The following is an 8,468-nucleotide window of genomic DNA, read 5'->3' on the forward strand; positions in this document are numbered from 1 at the left end:
CATAAAAACAGGCAAATCCGCAGCTCCTTCTGTTCTTCTCAAAACAGTGAAATGCAGTTGCAAGACTAATTGTGACTCTAAGAGATGCAGTTGCAGAAGGAATGGTTTGGACTGCTCCTTAAGTTGCAGTGAATGCCGTGGATATTGCTCCAACTCGACAGAGAATGATCTTGAGGATGACTTAAATGATGACTAAAGTATCCACCTATTTCAATTACTTTGAAGCATAATCAAAATGAGGTGAATGAACAATGAACATTTGTGGTATAATGTAAACTGTATCAGTTAAAATGATATGTAGTGTAAGAAAGATGATACTTTTTTGTGAAGAAAATTAATATTTTCATCGGAAAGTTTATAAATACATGCATAGGTAAAATGGTCTATATACAGCTTTGCATTTTCAATAAATTTTTAAAAGGATTTACATTTGTATGGTTAATAGAACATATATATTCCATGTATAAGATTTTTCTGGTATATACGAGTCGTAGGTCTTTGTCAAAAATCGGCATTTTTATCAAGGTAAAAAAACACTTTCCCCATATATAAATGCTCTAAACTTTTTATATAATGTTTAGAAGACTTATAAGTTTCTAAAAATGCAGTGAAACTTTCTGTTGCAATTAGTTTCCGTTTGAGCTATTTTTTCTGTAGATTGACTAGACTAAAAATGAAAATCTACAGACAACCAATCAAAATATGCGTTTGGACGTATAACTTCAATCCACTCAAGTTGGTCCACATCATTGTTAGAGACATCTTCTTCAGGGGGAGGGGGGTCATCAAGTTGCTTGTGCTTGGCTCTATCAACGTCTGTTTTTATTAAATTTGGGCAAGAATCAATTCTAAGAAGAAAGTTAATTTTTCTGTCTAGGACAAACTTTGATCTTTGATATCAGAAAGCATTCTCCACTTTGGCCGATTAAGTAATAAGAAAGTTTTACAATAACTTTCATCTAAATGGTATGAGTAGGACCAGATATTATAGGGACTTTGCCATTTTTGCAGATATATTGATAAAGTAAAGAAGTGTCATAATTCTAATTTCTGGAGATGTACTTATCAATGATTGTACTCTTTGTTATTGTGTCCATTCCATATTGTTCAAAAACCCGACACCCTGATAGACTTACTGATTGAAAGCAGTGACTTGATCGATACAGACTGAGAGGAATTATAAAAAGCTCATAACATGCTTCAACAGTTCAACAGAGGAAATGTCCCTTTTAACTGTGTCCATTAAAGGTTTAGTACAAAGTGATTTACCAGTTATATACCAGAAGATTCATCTGCACCGATTACCATATCAGAGAAGAGATCTGAAAGAGCACCAGTTGGTTCATTTCCCTTGCAGGCATAACCTGTAATGTATTTTTCGTTGCAATGATTTCATTAACTGATGAATTGGAATGATTTCTTTTGGAAAGAATCAATGAAATATCCCCATTTGCTCTCCATCCTTGTGTATGGAAGCGAGAGTGCTGAACAAGAACTGGATGATCTCTTTCCATTTCTAGGCGATGAAATCCATTTCGGTCTTTCACTATTGCTGGTGATGAACGTGATTGTTTTGGAAATTCAATTCTACAACTTTTTGTGAATTATTTGGTCGTAATTGTCGTAGGCAGTAATCAGAACAACGATGCACATCAAATCTATTAGTTAAAAGTAAATGATCTTACAAAAGGCTTTCCTAGGAAATACCGGTACTAACATCCAGAAGGATATGGAGATAACGAACAGTATTCAATATCAAAGTCCATAAAACAATACAAAATAGGAGCAGAGCAAACACGGACCTCCGAAACATCAGAGGTGGGATCAGGTGCCATGAAGGAGTGAACATCCCCTGCTGACCGGTCACACCCGCCGTGTGCTCATTGTCATGATCGTGAAATAACGGAAAAATCCGTCGTCAATTCATTGTATAAATAATGGACTAACAATTGGTATGAAAAACGTCAGTCAGCATGATAAATTGTATTTGCCGACAAGGTCATTGTATCGACCATAGAACTTACGAAATGATGACTTTAAACGAGACTGTTGATATTCTTGTTTCATCAACTTGCTTGTCAATAATTTACCCCGTCTTAGAAATTGTTCATACGTAGAGCATGCTCTTGCGTATCGAATCAACTGAGATAAATACACTTCCTATGCAGGTGATGAAGGTATATTGCTGCATAAGTAAGGGAAGTTGACGATAGAAAAGTTAAAGTCATCACGTTTATCATATAACTTGTTTGTTAGGTTACCATTAACGTCTTTTTCAAGTAAAATATCCAAGTATGAAACATGTGTCAGACTCTGTGGTATCTTTTATCTCAAGCTCTCCTGGATATATCGTATCGACGTAGGAATGGAAATTACCATTGTTAATTGACAATATGTCGTCGATATGTCTGAAGGTCGAGTTGAAGGCCACAGCAAGTGTTTTCTTCTTTTCACGCTCAAGATTTTGCATAAATTCTGTTTCATATTAGTACAAAAATAGGTCTGCTAATAACGAAGCGCAATTGGTTCCCATGGGAATTCCAATAGATTGTTGGAAAACCTGGTCTCTAAAAACCACATAGATATTGTCAATCAGAAACTTTAGCATCTTCTTGATGTCAACTTCAGAGTACTTGTGTGTACAATCAGAATCTTTTTTAACAAAATGATTTTGCAAATGACCAATGACCAAGTAAGTAAATTTACGAGTTCCATGTTTATTGAAGAAGCATCTGTCAATGATATCAAAAAGCCTGCATTTTAATTTATCGTGGGGAACTGTTGTGTATAAAGTTGAAAAGTCGTAAGTTTTTAAACTGGAGAAGTTTAAAAAGAGGGTTATTTTCTTTTGGATGAGGAGGAGCATTACCTACACGTGGAGGCCACAAATTTCTGTTTGGAATACCACTTGCATCCTTACCAGGAGGATGAGAGGCAGTCATACTAAAATTTTCAGCTGCACATTGAGAAAGCTTTACAGCAAATTGTTCATCAAATAGACCAACTGAAATAGCATTTTGTATTAATTCATGAGGCTGCTTATCTTACCTCCAACAAAGTCCTTGCCAGTGGACCATACCTCTCAATTTAGCAAACTCTTGCCTGTACTAGTAGGAGTCAACACCAAAGACAGGTCCCATTACATTTTTGAAGTATGACTGAGTTCTGAAGTCAAAATAATGTGCAACTATATGGGCAATTTCCTCAAGAGTTTTAAAGAGGATATTTTTGTCTGTTAGATCTACAGATGAACCAGTTGTTTCATCCTTATATCGCGGGTTCGAATCCCTCTGTGGGACGTGGAGACCAGTCCTTCGGATTAGACTGTATAAACCGAGGTCCCATGTCGCATAGGCGCTGGCACGAAAAAGATCCCTGCCAGCTCAGTGGCCCTGAGTACCGAGTATATGACAAAATTTGCAGTAAAATTCTCGAGAGGGACGTTAAACAATATACAATCAATCAACAATCAATCTAAAACATAAATTGATTGTTGATTGATTGTATATTGTTTAACGTCCATCTCGAGAATTTTTCACTCATATGGAGACGCCACCACTTACCGGTGGAGAGCCGCAAATTTTGTCTTATACACGGCACTCAAGGCCATTGAGCTGGGAGGGATCTTTTTCGTGCCAGCACCTACTGCGACACGGGACCTCAGTTTATACAAAACATACATTGAAAGCAAACGTTTAAGAGGTTTAAAGGGAAATTCTGCACAACTGCCAGTAGTGAAAAATGAGGGCAGACGTGCATCTTCATCTATTTTATATTGCACTAATGCTCTTAATACCCCCCCCCCCCCCCTTGTTCCCAGTGCTGAGAAGTTTTCCCTTATGGAGATGGGTGAACTTAGCGTGCAGAAAGCCCAATAGCTTCAGATGTATAAAAATCATATTCAAATTGTGAATTTAGTATTTAGAGTAAAAAAGTTCCCATAATTGATTTTTATGAAATAATGACAAACAAAAAGTTTTGAGGAAAAATTTTCGTTAAAATTTATTCTTTTATATATATATATATAAATGTTGTAGTCATTGGGTTCAATCCCTGAAAATAAAAATCCCGAGTTGCATTCTATTGAGACTTGCACGCTAACCACTACGCTACACAAGTCCTGATGAAGTGTGGCATTTAAATCATGTTTGTGATATGACCATTGACTTGAGGGACTCCAAGTATTTCTTGAAAAGATACGATTGATTGATTGTATATTGTTTAACGTCCCTCTCGAGAATTTTTCACTCGTATGGAGGCGTCACCGTATGCCGGTGAAGGGCTTCAAATTTTGACCTTTACTCGGCACTCAGGGCCATTGAGCAGTGAGGGATCTTTATCGTGCCAACGCCTGCCGCTGACACGGGGCCTCGGTTTTTAAGGTCTCATCCGAAGGACCCGCAATTTTCACTTCAAAGTGCCGAGCGCATGGCGAAGGAACAGTTGCTACCCATTTTAACGACTAGGTCAGTCGCGGCCGAGATACGAACTCACGACCTCCCGATCACGGAGCGAGCGCTCTACCGACTGAGCTACCGTTAACGGTGACAAGATACGAAAGTTACTGTAAACGTATTACATTTAGCGGCGTATTCTATTTAGCGATTTTGGCAGACAGCAGAGTCCGCTAATTCAAGTACATCGCTTAATGTCTTGTATATCATACATTTATAACTAGCACATTCAGACATAGCTAAATCAAATCTACGCTAACTTGTTGAAAATGAATTTCCGCCAAATATCGTACAAGACAAATGTAATACATTTACAGTATGTCATTAAATTATATTTTTAAGGTATAGTGGGTCATTGCTCCATATTTTTGGAAACCAAAATATGTATGTTTTTATGCATTCTTTGAGGATTAACTTTCAAATAAATGGAGAAGAGACCCACTCATATCGAAAAATAGTGCAATAGTGTGAAAAAATGACCCGTTTTGTCCTTTTTCGTGTGTGTATAATATTTCATAGGCAAATAACTTCAGTCTTCGTGAGATTAGTGCAAGTTGTAGAGATTTTACATAAAGTATACTTTAATGTTAGATGAAATATTGAGGAAAATATTGATAAAATTGAGATTTATTTTTTCACCTTCATGTTTGTTGCGCTATGGGCTTATCACTCGTCATGTTCACCCATCTCCTTTCCCCCCAAAATAGAGAGTTTTTAGGCAAACTGAAGTGTCGCCATTTTCAATTAGTTTTTTTAACTTTGTTATTGTAAATTGCTGATTACCAAGTTTCTGTTTCATAATGAAACTACCTTGTTCAAGGGCTCTTTTCCTCATTATTATGTTATGAACAACAATTTCAAAGTACACGGATGCTTTGCAAATCTGCCGTCAACGTACCATATTAAATGTTCAGCCCACTGTCCCATAGACAGTAATGTAATAGACCTGTTGACAAAAAAGTCTCCAGAGCCATAGGGAAAGAGAGCAGGAAAGGCAAGAGTAAAAAAGTGTTGTGTTGTAAATTCAGAAACAGGGATGTTGTCTCTTGTAAGCCAAGGAATGATGATGGTGCCCTGTCTGTTCATAGTAACTCCCCCATGATTTTCACCAATTATTTCAGTAACAATTTTCTCAACCTTTTCTTGTATGTGTATATTTGAATCTGGTAGTTGAGCACCAGAATGTCATGACGTGTAAATCCATGAGAAACCTCAATGTCTGTGTGATCAAGTGATGGACCTTTATTATTTTTGTGAGCAGTAGGCCTATTTTCTTTGAATTCAAATGTAACAATGTCTGTTAATTGTCCATCTTCAGAAACTGATTGTAACCTTTCATGACTAATAATGATGTCAGAGTATGCAGGATTGCTATTCTTAAGCCATTTCAGGGACTGTTTAATTTTTAAGCGACGGACTCGAAATTCTTTGGATGTATCATTTTTGCCTTGTGTTCTAAACTTTTATTATTTGTATTTCAGGAGACAGTCTAGGAATTTTTTTGCTGGTTCATTTATTTCTTGGGGGAAAGTGACAAAATGACTGGATGATGCGGTATACCAGCATGATTTAGAATGTGGACATTAATGTATGGGGTAATTCTACTGATAAGTTGTTGTTCTATAATTGTAAGATCTTCCAGTTCCTTATGTAATTTACCTGGGTCCATTATGTCTTCTTTTGAATACATTTTTATGCTTTGCTTTTCTATATAACAACGCTTACAAATTTCATTTTCAGCCATTTTCATATTTTATGCTATCTAGTCTCCTTTCATGACATATTGTACAAAATTCGGAAGAATTGGGCCATTTGTTGAAGTTCATATGCTCTTATTGAATCCATGGCCTTATCAAAATGTTGGTTGTCTTCAGAAGGAGGAGGAGGCGTGGGATTTCATTTTCTTTGATTTTATATGCATTAATTTTATTTTGAATTTGCCAGTTTCAACTTTGCTTTCTATTTCTTAACTTAAGATATTTTTCGTTTTGTGCTGGCATTTCATATGGCACACCAAATTTTCTTCATCGTTCTTGAAGTTTTTTCTCCTATTGAGATAAAAATGTATGTTTTTCTCTTTTGTTATGTTTATGGGAAGTAGATGAAGGATCTTGTAAATTTTGTTGAGCATGTCTTTTTCTTATTTTGTATGATTTTGAAATTACCATAGCCTAGTACCCGAGGCCTTCCGAGTGCAAGCACGAAGGCTAGCCTAGTACTAGGCTAGAAATTATCAGAGGTTGCTGCCATTGTTTGTGCTGCTTCTCTTTCAGTTTGGCATTTTTACAGGGTCACTTTCTGAAATCAAGCATCGAAAAAGATACGCAAAATTTCAAAGCTTTATAAGCTTTAACCTTGACCATAAGCTTTAACCTTGACCATAACTTTTGAATAGTTGGTGCTAGGGCTTTCATGCTTGACAAGTGTATTCAATATGATTTCATTTTCCACAGTCTAATACTTGTATTTATAAATATAAGCCAGGAGTTCAGTGTTAACATTCATATATTGATATTTACTAATTTTCTGTTTATACTTCCGTAGGATATTTTATAAAGCTTAACTTTGTCTAACAGCTTATGTCTTACAGACATTTATTATATCTTTGTAAAAATATTTACCAAGTGTTTACACTTAAGATTTTTGTTATTAATAATATTGATTATTATATGTACCGTAAATGCAGAATAAACGAGTTCGGCGTTTGTCTCTTTTGTACATATGTTATCTCTGGTTATCATTCAGCTTAATCTTACCACGGCGCCAATTGTACTAGTTTTTTATATTAATCATCGATTTAAGGCATTTGGTTTTATATTTTAGAGCAATGACCACAAAAAATATGATTGTTTTGATAGGGAGAAATCGATCTCAAGGCTAAGGAGAACATTTTAATCCGCCCGTAACGGAGTTGGGAGGGGGGATGTAGTGCTTAATGAAGTCGTGTGTGTTCGTTTGTGGGTGAGTTAATTCTGTGCAAAACGGAATTGACAAAATTTGCATCGGGATCGATGTGGAAAGCGGCCTTGATTTATAGATATGCTTTTTGTGAGGGAATATATTAAATAGGAGATACATATCCCATATTAGATGTCGTATACTTCCATTATGCTACGTTTAGAAAATTAAGTAGTCTCTGTCTAGAAGAGTTATCTCTCTTACACTTGTTGAACCATATTCCCCATTTTTAAAAGGTGAGTTATTTCCCCTGAAGGGAACTCTTTTACTGTGTTTAATACGCATGCGCCATAAATAAAGTCACTTCCGCGGACGTTCTTGATGTAAACATGTTCGTGGTGTAATGCCTCTGTCATATGGAAAAATGTTATTGTGTTTGTGAATAAAAAGAAATCTTAACTGATTCGTATTTTTTTAAATTGCCCACTCATTGTCTCTTTCTGGATTTGTATTAATCTGTATAGTAGTATAATAAGGCGCTGTGTGAGCCCCCCCCCCCCCCCCCCTCTTACAAAAAACAGAAAAGAAACAAATTACTGATAAAATGCTGATGCATATTCGAATAGGCCTATTAAAAAAAATAAATAAAAAAAAAAAAAATAAAATAAAAAACAAATTTTCGGTAGTGGATGTTCTGCAGACGGATCATCACTATTTACAAAATGTGCAGAACAAATGTAAGAATTTCTAGTTTTTACGAATTAATCTAGCATGCTGCAGCCATATTTTCTTCTCTGCATCTCTAGGAATTTTTTGGAGACTGATGACAGGTCCATCTACAGTTTTACCCCTGAAATTGTTGCATATACAGCAGTAGTTCGTCTTCCGCGACCGATACCAAGAAACTGCGTTTTTGCTCGATTGTATGTCATAAAATAGAATTTTTACTTACAAGAACACATTTGGTGACAATTAAAGGCCTATTTCCTTTGAATTAACCGTGTTTCCAGAATTTTTTATTTGTAAAATAATTGATTCACTGCATGCATAGTATTAAAAACTTTGAATGGAATTCTAAATGAATAATTTAATCTCATGTGCTCATGTAACGAAGAA

Source organism: Saccostrea cucullata, unplaced genomic scaffold, assembly GCF_032062105.1.
Source record: "Saccostrea cucullata isolate Sc308-1 unplaced genomic scaffold, CSIRO_AGI_Scuc_v1 ctg1650, whole genome shotgun sequence".
NCBI classification, from domain to species: domain Eukaryota; kingdom Metazoa; phylum Mollusca; class Bivalvia; order Ostreida; family Ostreidae; genus Saccostrea; species Saccostrea cuccullata.